The 12,998-nt window shown below is 48.0% G+C and overlaps 1 protein-coding gene across 4 annotated transcripts in view; it reads right to left on the reverse strand.

Moving 5' to 3' along the window:
* LOC137335843 (zinc finger MIZ domain-containing protein 1-like) overlaps positions 1–12,998 on the reverse strand; it is a 212,301-nt gene that overhangs the window by 162,976 nt on the left and 36,327 nt on the right. For all 4 annotated transcript variants that reach the window (XM_068001309.1, XM_068001307.1, XM_068001311.1 and 1 more), the window contains one exon: positions 9,281–9,391. The gene's annotated coding sequence lies outside the window, so the exon portion shown is untranslated. The remainder of the gene's footprint in view (positions 1–9,280; positions 9,392–12,998) is intronic.

Raw genomic sequence — 12,998 nt, forward strand, 5'->3', positions numbered from 1 at the left:
AGCAGAGTTACATCCTTTCTCCTGTTACACCACACAGGGCAGAAAGCCAACAAGCAACTTTTTTTTTCCCCCCCGAACATGGTCACTGCAACTGAAGAATGGAAAAGAAAGGGGCTCCTGATGGAGACTCCAGAATCTGCTCAAACTCCCTTTGCAGTTTGCAGATGGGGCTTTTCAAATCTTCAGGGCAATTATACGTAATACTCGAATTGTCCAAAATAGCTGTTGATCTGAATTTTCATGATGCTTTAAGCATTTTTCCTGTTACATTAATATCTGGCTGTCGCTGCACAGTAGTATTCACTCATAGTTCTACGTGGTAGATGTGCACAACAGCACTTGCCACTTCGACAGCCGGGATTGTTTTAAAACTGTTGATTTTATCGGTTTCCCCTAATTTACTGAAGGTGCTGACTCTTGCTGGGAGGCCTCAGCAGCCCAGATGCAACCCAATTTTCATTCCCTCGGGTTGGAGATCTCGACTTGGCATCTCCCTGCGGCAATAGCCAAGATCAGACTCTCAGAGTTGTAGGCGATCAGGCCTGTGAATACCCCACTCTTCGTGCCTGAGCCCAAACAGTAAGTATTGGCAGGCTATTTGACTGTGGAGGGCGTCGCGGCCGAGCCTGAGCCTGAGTCTGGCCTCACCCAGCCGCCACACGCTCGCCCTGTGCAGCCAAGGTCACTGGATAGTGATCAGGTACAGGGACCCGAACGAGTTCCTTCCTCCCTTGGTGCGGCAGGGTCGACTGTAAGGGCCCAGCTGCTACTCTGTTCAACGTCAGTACAGACTGGGAACGGAACTTTCTGGAAGCTTACGCACTCGGCTGTCGGTGGAGCTTTATTTTAAATTATTGAATAAAATGCAGCCAATTAAGTCCTTCTGAGTAGAAAGCCAGGACACTGCTTAAAACTGAAGTATTCATTTTTTGGTTAAATTAGCAAAGGGAGGAAGCTCATAGCCCAAGAGTACGATTTGTGTTCAGCTCACTTTGCATTTCTGCAGAGCTGATTTATTACGATTTATGTGTAACTTGATATCTCACTGCAAAAAAAATGCTTCCATCAGTCATGTGGCCAATACCCTTACACTTGCGTATGTCAGAATGTTCCTGATCTGCAACAGCCAATGACAACTGGAATCTGCGCAGTTTATAACATTTGACATACAGAATTTTTTTTCCCCAATTTCATTCTCTCCCATTTACATTCCCTCAGTTCCTTTCTCTTTCTCCTGGTTTAGTTTTCCATCTTCCCTTTCATTCTCTCTCTGTTACATGTTCCCTCCGTTCCCCAACCTCTCTCATTATTTCTGACATTACATCCATCTTTCACATTCCCGTTCTCCACGTCTCCCCCATGCTCATTCCCCTTTCTCCTTCCCATCTTTCATTCCTTCTTTCCCTCTCATTGCCTCTCTAAATCACAATCCCGCTGTCTCTCATAATCTCTCTCATTATTTATCATTTACTCTCTCCTCAGGTTTTGTTATTCCTTCATTCTCTGTGGCCCTCTCATTCTTCCTCTCTGTCTCTCATTTCCACTTTATCATTCCCCCTCTCTCACAATTGCAGCTCTTTGTCTCACCATCCCAACTGGTGCCTGCATTTCACGGAACACCATCTGGCTTCTCTTCTGCTCGAGAGCCAGCAGCACTGGAGAGGTGTCCTTGCAGAGACAACAGTGCTGTTGGTCCCCACTGCTCTTCTGCTGGCCTCCAGACCAAATGGTTGTTCAAGAGCTGAGTGTGAGTGTGTGGCAGGTTTCTTACTAGACATAGCGATGCATTCAGGCTAGAATTTAATGAATCAAAAATGATTCCACAAACTTAGCAACAGATAAACTTGTTTATCTTCAGGAAAGTCTATTTCAGAAGGATGTAAAAAAAGACTTGCATTTCTATAGCGCCTCTCACATCCTCAGGACGTCCGAAAGCTCTTTACAGCCGATGAAGTATTTTTTGAAGTGTCGTCCCTGTTGTCATGTCGGAAAATATAATGCAGGAAAATGAACGGGCGACCTGAGCGGCCATTACCAAACGGCCCTCGCTCATGGTGAAGGACGGTTTCAACGGTCAAGAATGAATGGCCGCTCTCGTCTGAACGATGTGTTTTCCACCAGCGACCATCAAAACACAAGCAAAAGAACATCCCACAATGAACTAAAAACGATGGCAACTCAACTTCAATTACCAAATCTCGCTCACTGACGGGTGATCTTGTTATTTATCAGGAGAATGTGCATGAATCAAGTTTTGTCAAAAAATGTCTCTATTTTCCCAAAGACATACCCAATACACTCACTGGAATTTGGAACTTCCACCTATTCTGATGAATCTTAAACTAGCCCCCACCACCCCGCCCCCACAACCCCCGGCCAAAAAAAAAGGACATTTTTTTGATGGAGGGAATCAATGATGTTTCTTGACCTGAAGTTGTGACGAGCTCTTTCTACCTCCAGGAGCTTGTTGTGCGTTCTTTTCTCGAGCCCTTCTTGAGCAGATTACCACTTTGGGTGGATATAAATGATCGTCCTCTTGCTCAGCAATTCGTCGAGAAACGGGAGACAGCCCTCCGCACCATCCTTTTTTTTTTAACCCCCGTTGACCTCAAAGCAAAAGAAAAACGGGGTGTGGTGTGAAACGGGCGGCCGATTCGCCAGCGCCTGTTCCACGCCACCTCGAGTGGAATGCATGACCCTTGTACTTTCAGGACATTTTTGGCAAATGCACAAGTGGGAGAGAGAAGAGACAGAGGCAGCAAAGAGAGGGATTAGAAATGCAGCAAAAATAGTTTGAGAAAAGCAGCAGTTTTGACTGCAGTAGATAAATAATACGTTACAATAAATTATAAATATGCAGCTTCGTTGGGTCAGAAGGGAAGGAAGGTGGCCTACTTTGCTGTGCCTGATGGTGTCCTTTGTTATTCTGCATCTCTGATTGAGGGACCGAGTGTCTGGGCAGGACAGCAGAACAAAGCATTTCAAAGAGCTGCACTTCAGCCACAGAACAGCCACATGCGGCTTTGGAGATGCCAGACGGTTACCGCTGGTTCAGACTTTCCTTCGCTTCTGGCTGCAGCAAACGGTGAGGCCAGAGAACAGGACGCAGGCCCGATCGATCTCCCATGCCGCCGAGGGTCCCGTCTTAAGTCGCTCTGCTGCTGGGAGTTGGCGAGAGGACATGGGGCACGGTCCCACCGAGAGGGGAGAATTGGGAGGGAAACGGTCCCCGGGAGCTGCCTCAGATTTAGGGGGAAATGCGGTGCCTTAAAGCCCCCCCCACCCCCCCCGACTCCAAACTAAGGAAAAGATGTTAGCAATAGTTAGTGCAGAAACTGACCGACCCTATAGATGGATCTGATTGGGGTCTTGGGACCATGTCTGGGCCAGTTTGACCAGCACTGAAGCAGGCCGAAATTCCCAATCTCAGTTTCCTGAGTGGACGCTTGTGATTCAGCTCAGGGGAAGAATGGTGCTCAAGCATGAACATCGCTCTCCTCTTGTGAGCTGCCAAATGTCCGCTGAATACCGTGTAGGGCCTTGTGCTTGGCCTCTCAAACAGCCACTCTCTGCGAAGCTTGCTTCCATATTGTAATACACTCTCAGCAGCGCAACTACGGGCCATCACATCAACAGACACTCTCAACGTAAAGGTGTCTTGGGTATCGAGGGAAATGGAGCAAAGCCGCGAAATAGGAGTCGAGGTGCAAATCGGCCATGATCTCACTGAATGACGGAGCAGGCTCGAGGGGCTGAATGGCCTCCTCCTGTTCCCAATGTTCCAATCTCTTTGGAGTAACCAGGGATGTCACTCACCTTATTTGACACATTACAACTGAGTGCTTTGCTTAGGCCACTGTTGGTGTGAGACTGGAGTCACATGTAGGCCAGTCCTGGTAAAGGTGACAGGTTCCATAAAAGGACATTACTATGACACCAACCTTTTATTTCCAGATTTTTAAAAACTGAATTCAGATTCTCAAATTGCCGAGGTGGGATTTGAACACACGTTCTCTGGATTACGAGTCCAGTGACATAACCGCTACGCTACCGTACCCCTCACAGCAATAAAACTTCACACACACCCAGCAGTACACTTTACTGAAATCCCAGCCACAACACTATCCATTCCATGCAACAGTCTAAAAAGGACTGGCAAAAAAAAAACACACAAAGTAACAGAACACAAGTCTGAATGTCAGTGAAAGCTGAGATTTAAACTCAAACCTTCTGGTTGATAGAACAATGTGCTACTGCCTGAGCTATTGTGCTGCCAAACAGTCAGTCTGAATGAAGCATTACGTTGCACTCGTCAATGCATCATTCCCTGTTAAGTGAGGAATTACAGCGTGTAGATGAAGATACAAACCAGACAAGGGATGCAGTCACAGCTTGTTACTAAAAGAAACTTTAATCACAGCGCTCTAAAATTAATGTCCTGATCTTGAGATATGCAGGATTTTGGTCAATATTCTTCACCCAAGGATTCTGCAAACATAACGCAACCAGCCTTTGGAATTTCTACAGACCTGATCCCACACAACTCTGCACCGAGCCATCGATGTAACTGACACCGCTTTCTTCATAAATATGCAAGAATTATACTGACTGCCTTGCACTGAAGAGAGTTACAATTTCAGAATTGTTGAGTGAAATAAATACTTTTTTCTCATACTCGCCGTTAGAAATTCATTCAAAAAAAAATTGGTCCCTTGCAGTTCTTTCATGATTTTACAATAACATGCATTTGTACAGCGCCATTCATGTACTAAAACCATCCCGAGATGCTTCACACAGCAAAGAACTGACTGTCCGGTGGTAAGACAATTAGGAGAGGTGAAGAGGTGAGCAAATGCACGGTCAAAAAAGAAAGCTTTTGAGGCGGCTTAACGGTCGGGATAGAATTAGCCAGGGCAAGTATTCCAGGGAAGGAGGCCCACAGAGTTGGGCTGAAGGAACTGACACTGAGTGAGGAGTGTCGCGAGGGAGGGGATGAACAGGAGGCCAGAGTTGGACGTGAGCTGGAACATAAGGACTGGAGGAGGCTGGGACTAGGGAGGGATTTTTAAATGAAGATGAGGTTTTTTAATTCATTGTTTTGGGGATAGGGATCCAGTGCAGACCTGCGAGGACAGGGCAAGCAGGATTTAGACCTGCAGAGCCACTCTGAGTGCTCAGGATGGAGGTGGTGGAGTTCGATATAAGCTGGCACAAGATGGCAGTTTATTCTACAAACACAATTTCTCTAAGCCACTGATATTATTTCAAGATGGAAATTGCAGACTGCACAATGAACTACAGCCTCTTGTACATCCCTCCTTCCCACTATTGGTGGCCGTGCCTTCAGGCGACTTGGCTCTAAGCTCTGCAAGTCCCTCCCTAAAGCTCTCCGCCTCTCTCTCCTCAATACCCACCTCTTTGACCAAGTTTTTTCGTTATCCCTCCTAATATCTCTTTCTTTGGCTCAGTGTCCATTTTTGTCCGATTATGCTTCTGTGAAACGCCTTGCTGCACTTTCTGCATTAAAGGCACTACATAAATGCCAATTCTTGTCGTAAATCCTGCATTTACTAACATTTCTAGCAAGTTTGCAAGGAAAGAACGACTTGTATTCATGTAGTGCCTTTCATGACCTCAGGACGTCCCAAGGCGCTTTACAACATAAGAACGTAAGAAATAGGAGCAGTAGACCACCATACGGCCCCTCGAACCTGCTCCGCCATTCAATAAGATCATGGCTGATCTTCGACCTCAACTCCACTTTCCCGCCCAATCCCCATATCCCTTGATTCCCCTAGAGTCCAAAAATCGATCTTGCCCACTCCATATCCCTTTGCAGACTCTTTGCGTCCTCCTCACAGCTAACTTTCCCACCTAGCTTTTTATTGTCAGCAAACTTGGATACATTACACTTGGTCCTTTCATCTAAGTCATTAATATAGATTGTAAATAGCTGAGGTCCCAGCACTGATCCTTGTGGCACCCCACGAGTTACAGCCTGCCAACCTGAGAATGACCTGTTTATTCCTACTCTCTGTTTTCTGTCCGTTAACCAATCCTCAATCTATGCTGATATATTACCCCCAACCCCATGATCCCTATCTTGTCTAACAACCAATGAAGTACTTTTGAAGTGTAGTCACTGTTGTAATGTAGGAAACACGGCAGCCCATTTGTGCCCAGCGAGGTCCCACAAACAGCAATCAGATAGTCTGTTTTAGTGATGTTGGTTGAGGGAATAAATACTCACCGGGACACCGGGGTGAACTCCCCTGCTCTTCTTCAAACAGTGTCATGGGATCTTTTATGTCCACCTGAGAGGGCAGACGGGGCCTCGGTTAAACGCCCCATCCGAAATAGGGCACCTCCCTCAGGATAGCAGTGAAGTGTCAGCCTGGATTATGTGCTCAAGTCTGTAGAGTGGGACTTGAATTCACAACCTTCTGACTCAAGAGGGGGAAGAGAGCTGCCCACTGAGCCACACTCATAGCTAAGAGCAGAGCAGAGCAGAGCTGCACCTCAGTGTAGGGCAGAACTATATAAACAACAAGAGCCAGATTCAATCACACTATCTAGTCTTTAGTGTCAGTTCCTTAATATTGAACTGTTCATGGCTGGCACAGGTGTTGTCTCGATGCAGTATGAATTACAGAGATGTGCTGTAAACTTTTATGTTTCTATGACTCATTGATGCCATGTAAGAATGATATTTAGCCTCCCAACTCAAGGAGGCATCTCTGTGCACTGCTGATACTTGACTCAGTGATATGATCAGTGCAGTTGATGGAAAGGCACAGGGTCAGACATGTTGTGTGTGCGCTCACTGTGTATGTGCATGATTGATCAGGTACTTTGGCACTTTCATGCCAAAAGTGCAATACTGTCATTGCCAAACACGTCACAGTAGGTTGAAGGAGCGAGCTGAGTAAACGGACGAAATAAAAACAAACAGAACGAACAGAAAGAATCAAAGGAAGCAAAAATAAAGCGATAAAGAAGAAAAAGGAGTGAGGGAAGAAAGGAGAGAGAAATGGGGATAAATCACTCCTTACGTAATGTTAAACTCTGGATAGCTGTTCAATCTGAGATTGTACCGTAAATTCCTCAGTGAACGTAGGGATGACCACAAACACACAATCTGGCACGGAGAATCGATGATCTATGAAAAATAAACCACTGCATAATTCAATTGATGGATCCTTCTCCAACAATCATTGATTTCTTGCGTGACCTTGTGAGCAATTACTGTGACTCTAAAATACCTGAGGGAAAGTAATAGTTTCTTCAGCCTCTCACCTGAGATCAGAATACCAGGTTAGAAGGTAATAAAGTATTCATTTTGTGTCTGTCTGTTCGTGTGTTTTTTTTAAAAAGGAACATGTTAACCCTTATTGTACCATCAACAAGATGAGTAATCTCATCCAAGTGCCTAAAGTGCCCTAAATTGCATCCAAAGCTGTGAAAGTGTTCCCCTGGTCACTTCAAAAGGCACAAGCAGGTCAATCTTCAATGTTCTCAGTCTCAACTGGCTGAAAAATTGCCCTTTGGTTAATTTTGGGCCAAGTGGGTCCCACCTCCAGTCAGCATCCAAAAATAACAGAAAACAAAAGAGGGATTAACACAGTGAAGAAGTAAAAAAGGGAAAGGCAAAAGAAGCAGAATGAAACTTTTAGTAGTGTTAACTTTTAATATTGGTTGTAGGTCTACATTTTGGTAGTAGAGAGGTTAATCTTACTGTGCTCAGGGTTCACCTTGCCTCAGTCACTCTAATTGTTCTAACATTACAGTTTATAACATGGGGCCCAGGCCTGACCGGACTGGGGGGTGGGGGGGTCACAGGTCTGACCGGACTGGGGGGTGGGGGGGTCACAGGCCTGACCGGACTGGGGGGTGGGGGGGTCACAGGCCTGACCGGACTGGGGGGTGGGGGGGGTCACAGGCCTGACCGGACTGGGGGGTGGGGGGGTCACAGGCCTGACCGGACTGGGGGGTGGGGGGGTCACAGGCCTGACCGGACTGGGGGGTGGGGGGGGTCACAGGCCTGACCGGACTGGGGGGTGGGGGGGTCACAGGCCTGACCGGACTGGGGGGTGGGGGGGGTCACAGGCCTGACCGGACTGGGGGGGTGGGGGGGTCACAGGCCTGACCGGACTGGGGGGTGGGGGGTCACAGGTCTGACCATACTGGGGGGTGGGGGGGGGTCACAGGCCTGACCGGACTGGGGGGTGGGGGGGGTCACAGGCCTGACCGGACTGGGGGGTGGGGGGGTCACAGGCCTGACCGGACTGGGGGGGTCACAGGCCTGACCGGACTGGGGGGTGGGGGGGTCACAGGCCTGACCGGACTGGGGGGTGGGGGGGTCACAGGCCTGACCGGACTGGGGGGTGGGGGGGGTCACAGGTCTGACCGGACTGGGGGGTGGGGGGGGTCACAGGTCTGACCGGACTGGGGGGTGGGGGGGTCACAGGCCTGACCGGACTGGGGGGTGGAGGGGTCACAGGCCTGACCGGACTGGGGGGTGGAGGGGTCACAGGCCTGACCGGACTGGGGGGTGGGGGGGGTCACAGGTCTGACCGGACTGGGGGGTGGGGTCACAGGTCTGACCGGACTGGGGGGTGGGTCACAGGTCTGACCGGACTGGGGGGTGGGGGGGGGGTCACAGGTCTGACCGGACTGGGGGGTGGGGGGGGGTCACAGGCCTGACCGGACTGGGGGGTGGGGGGGGTCACAGGCCTGACCGGACTGGGGGGTGGGGGGGGTCACAGGCCTGACCGGACTGGGGGGTGGGGTCACAGGCCTGACCGGACTGGGGGGTGGGGGGTCCCTAGTTTGACAGCACTGGTTTGTAAGTTTCTAACAGATTTCTGCAAATATTGAATTTTTTTGGTGACTGATCCCTGGAAAAATCCTGCTTCCCTTGGACAAATAAATCTTACAGCTGGATGAGTAAATATACAGGTTTAATTCTGTGTGCATCTGCCTCTGGAAGTAAATATACAGGTTTTGCTCTGTGTATCTGCCTCACTGGATCAATAAATAAACACATGGCTGCTTTAATAATATTTATTTTTGTTTCCAACTTGTGAAATTCAGACAGCATTATTTGAATTTCTTGGAAAATGGATAGAAAGGCACAGTTTGCAACCAACATCCTCTGTGAATGATCTGTCTTCCTGTCAATCATAATCACTCCCAGAAATTGCCATATTGTTAATAAGAGCCTCAAGAGTACTTTCTGTAATTTTCCTACTCATCGGTGAATAATTCGTGTTTCACTCACCCACAACAGCAGCTGGATAAATTGGTCGTATGTAGCTCGTGATCTGTTTTCAAATCGTAGACAATGGGCCAATGTCTCTGCGCCTTTCTGTCTCTCAGCTTGACACGCTTTCTGAAGTTAAGAGAAGGAAAATTAATAGCTTCTACTTCACATCCGGTTTGTAATCAAATCCTTTCCGAGAACAGACAAACTTCAACAACAACTTTTGTGCCTTTAATGTCGAAAATGTGCAAAGGCTCTCCATGTGAGCTTGGTTGAAGAGGTGGGTTTTAAGGAGGGTCTTGAAGGAAGAGAGAGGTGGAGAGGCAGAGATGCTTAGGGAGGGAATTCCAAAGCTTAGCCGAAGGCACGGCCGCCAATGGTGGGGCAAATAAAGTGGGTGGGGTTGAGAAGAGGCCAGAGTTGGAGGAACACAGAGTTCTCGAAGGGTCATAGGGCTGGAGGAGGTTACACAGAAGCAATTTATCCCCAGAGATAGGAGTCCATTATTAAATTTGTCAGGTTCAGGGTGATTCTGACAAAGGCCCAAAAAAGATTGTTCTGTCAGTGTGTTGCCTCTTAACCTCGATTGTTAAAAATGCTGCTTTGGCTTCCCCAATGGATCGGCTGATTAAGGCGTGGCCAGCTGGACCATACAAAACAGCAATGCCCCAGGTTGTATGCCTTGTCTGTGCACCTGTCAGCGGAGGCAGCAGTAAATATGTTAGAGCTGGCTTCAACACACCTGATGGAAGGGAAAGGCAGACTGGCTCGGGCGTCCTGTTTCTGGTTACTATCTAGTGACCCCTGCTGGAAGTACATGTCAGATGAGGACCAGATTGGGCTCCGCCCTTCGTCAAATAGCTACTAACCTATCAGCACTCACACATGAAGAGCTGACATAGCGCAGGACACACTGAATGCAACATTGCACTGCAGCCCACCTGAGATTCAATGGTCAGAGAGGAGTAGCCTTGTTGTACCTTACAGGGTTGGCCATGACACAAGCACAGTTGGAGGCAACCAGGCAGCATAAGTGACGCAGCACTATTGCCATCCGAGGATGTGAAACCACGCTCTGTGCATGGTACGGAACCGTAAAGGGGACATGGTATAATTGGCCTGGACGGCCACATTTACACAATGCGTGACAGTGAAACTGTTCCAATCGTGCTATAAACTGGGTATATGTCGGCTACATTCGGGAATCGTGGAGGATTTGATTCACGTTTCACCAATGAGCTGACCTGATAACTTACAAGTGCTGAACTCATAGACAAAATTATGTCGGGACTAGATAGTGGAGAGGGAGGGCCTGTTTCCCTGAGCAGAGGGGTCAGTGACCAGGGGGCATAGATTTAAATTGGTAGAAGAATTAGAGGGGAGCTGAGGAGAATTTTTTTCACCCAGAGGGTGGTGGGGGTCTGGAACTCACTGCCTGAAAGGGTGGTAGAGGCAGAAACTCTCAACTCATTTAAAAAGTACTTGGATGGGCACTTGAAGTGCCGTAATCTACAGGGCTATGGACCAAGTGCTGGGAAGTGGGATTAAGCTGGATGGTTCTTTTTCGGCTGGCACGGACACGATGGGCCGAATGGCCTCCTTCTGTGCCGTAACTTTCTGTGGTTCTATGTTTCAAGGACGAGTTGGACTCGGTGAGATAAATCAGACCTTGAGGGGGTTTTCAGAATGTACTTTGTTTCTACCAAATCAGAATCACTGTGGAAGAGTTCAGTGTTGTGGAAAGGATTGGTGTCACGGTGTCACGGCGCACGGCGTCACGGCGCTCCTTTGCAAATCAATTCCCCGCTCCAACTCCCACCCCTCCGATTCGGCACTTTTTCCTCCCTTCCCCGTTGACTTGACTTGGACTAAGAGAAACATAAGTGCCACAATGATTGGGAATCAAGCTCATGTCTCCTGGTCCAAGTCATCCTGGACTTTGGTCAATCTGAACCCAGATGATATTCTGAACTAATCAACTGGCTTGTCCCTCGAATGATCACGATCACAACCTCTCCAATCAAACAAACGGCAGACACAATCCACACCGAGTCCAACTCGTCCTTGAAACATAGAACCACAGAAAGATATGACACAGAAGGAGGCCATTCAGCCCATCGTGTCCGCGCCAGCCGAAAAAGAGCCATCCAGCTTAATCCCACTTCCCAGCACTTGGTCCATAGCCCTGTAGATTACGGCACTTCGAGTGCCCATCCAAGTACTTTTTAAATGAGTTGAGGGTTTCTGCCTCTACCACCCTTTCAGGCAGTGAGTTCCAGACCCCCACCACCCTCTGGGTGAAAAAAATTCTCCTCAGCTCCCCTCTAATTCTTCTACCAATTTAAATATATGCCCCTGGTCACTGACCCCTCTGCTCAGGGAAACAGGCCCTCCCTCTCCACTATCTAGTCCCGACATAATTTTGTACACCTCAATTAAATCTCCCCTCAGCCTCCTTTGTTCCAACGAAAACAACCCCAGCCTATCCAATCTTTTCTCATAGCTAAAATTCTCCAGTCCTGGCAACATCCTCGTAAATCTCCTCTGTACCCTCTCTAGTACAATCACATCTTTTCTGTAATGTGGTGACCAGAACCGTACGCAGTACTCAAGCTGTGGCCTAACCAATGTTTTGTACAGTTCTAGCATAACCTCCCTGCTCTTATATTCTATGCCTTGGCTAATAAAGGAAAGTATCCCATATGCCTTTTTAACCACCTTATCTCCCTGTCCTGCTCCCTTCAGGGATCTGTGGACATGCACTCCAAGGTCCCTCTCTTCCTCTACACCTCAGTATCCTCCCATTTATTGTGTATTCCCTTGCCTTGTTTGCCCTCCTCAAATGCATTACCTCACACCTCTCTGGTTTGAATTCCATTTGCCACTTTTCTGCCCACCTGACCAGTCCATTGATATCTTCCTGCAGTCTACAGCTTTCCTCCTCACTATCAACCACACGGCCAATTTTTGTATCATCTGCAAACTTCTTGATCAAGCCCCCCACATTCAAGTCCAAATCATTAATAAATACCACAAAAATCAAGGGACCAAGTACTGAGCCCTGCGGAACCCCACTGGAAACAGCCTTCCAGTCACAAAAACACCTGTCAACCATTACCCTTTGCTTCCTGCCACTGAGCCAATTTTGGATCCAACTTGCCACTTTCCTTTGGATCCCATGGGCTTTTTCTTTTTTGACCAGTCTGCCATGTGGAACCTTGTCAAAAGCCTTTCTAAAATCCATGTACACTGCATCAAACGTGTTACCCTCATCGACCCTCCTTGTTACCTGCTCAAAAAATTCAATCAAGTTTGTCAGACACGATCTTGATACAAATCCATGCTGACTTTCTAACCCGTGCCTTTCTAAATGACGATTTATGCTGTCCCTCAGAATTGATTCCGATAATTTGCCCACCACCGAGGTTAGACTGACTGGCCTATAATTACTCGGTCTATCTCTTTCTCCCTTTTTAAAACAACTGTATAACATTAGCAATCCTCCAATCCTCCAACATCACACCTGTAATCCAGGGAGGATTGGAAAATGATGGTCAGAGCCTCCGCTATTTCCTCCCTCACTTCTCTCAACAGCCTGGGATACATTTCATCCGGGCCTGGCGATTTATCTACTTTCAAGGATGCTAATCCCCTTAATGCTTCCTCTCTCACTAGGTTTAACCCATCCAATGTTTCAGACTCCTCCTCCTCCTCCTCCTCCTCCTCAACGTCCCCC

This window comes from Heptranchias perlo, chromosome 20, assembly GCF_035084215.1.
Source record: "Heptranchias perlo isolate sHepPer1 chromosome 20, sHepPer1.hap1, whole genome shotgun sequence".
Taxonomy (NCBI): Eukaryota; Metazoa; Chordata; class Chondrichthyes; order Hexanchiformes; family Hexanchidae; genus Heptranchias; species Heptranchias perlo.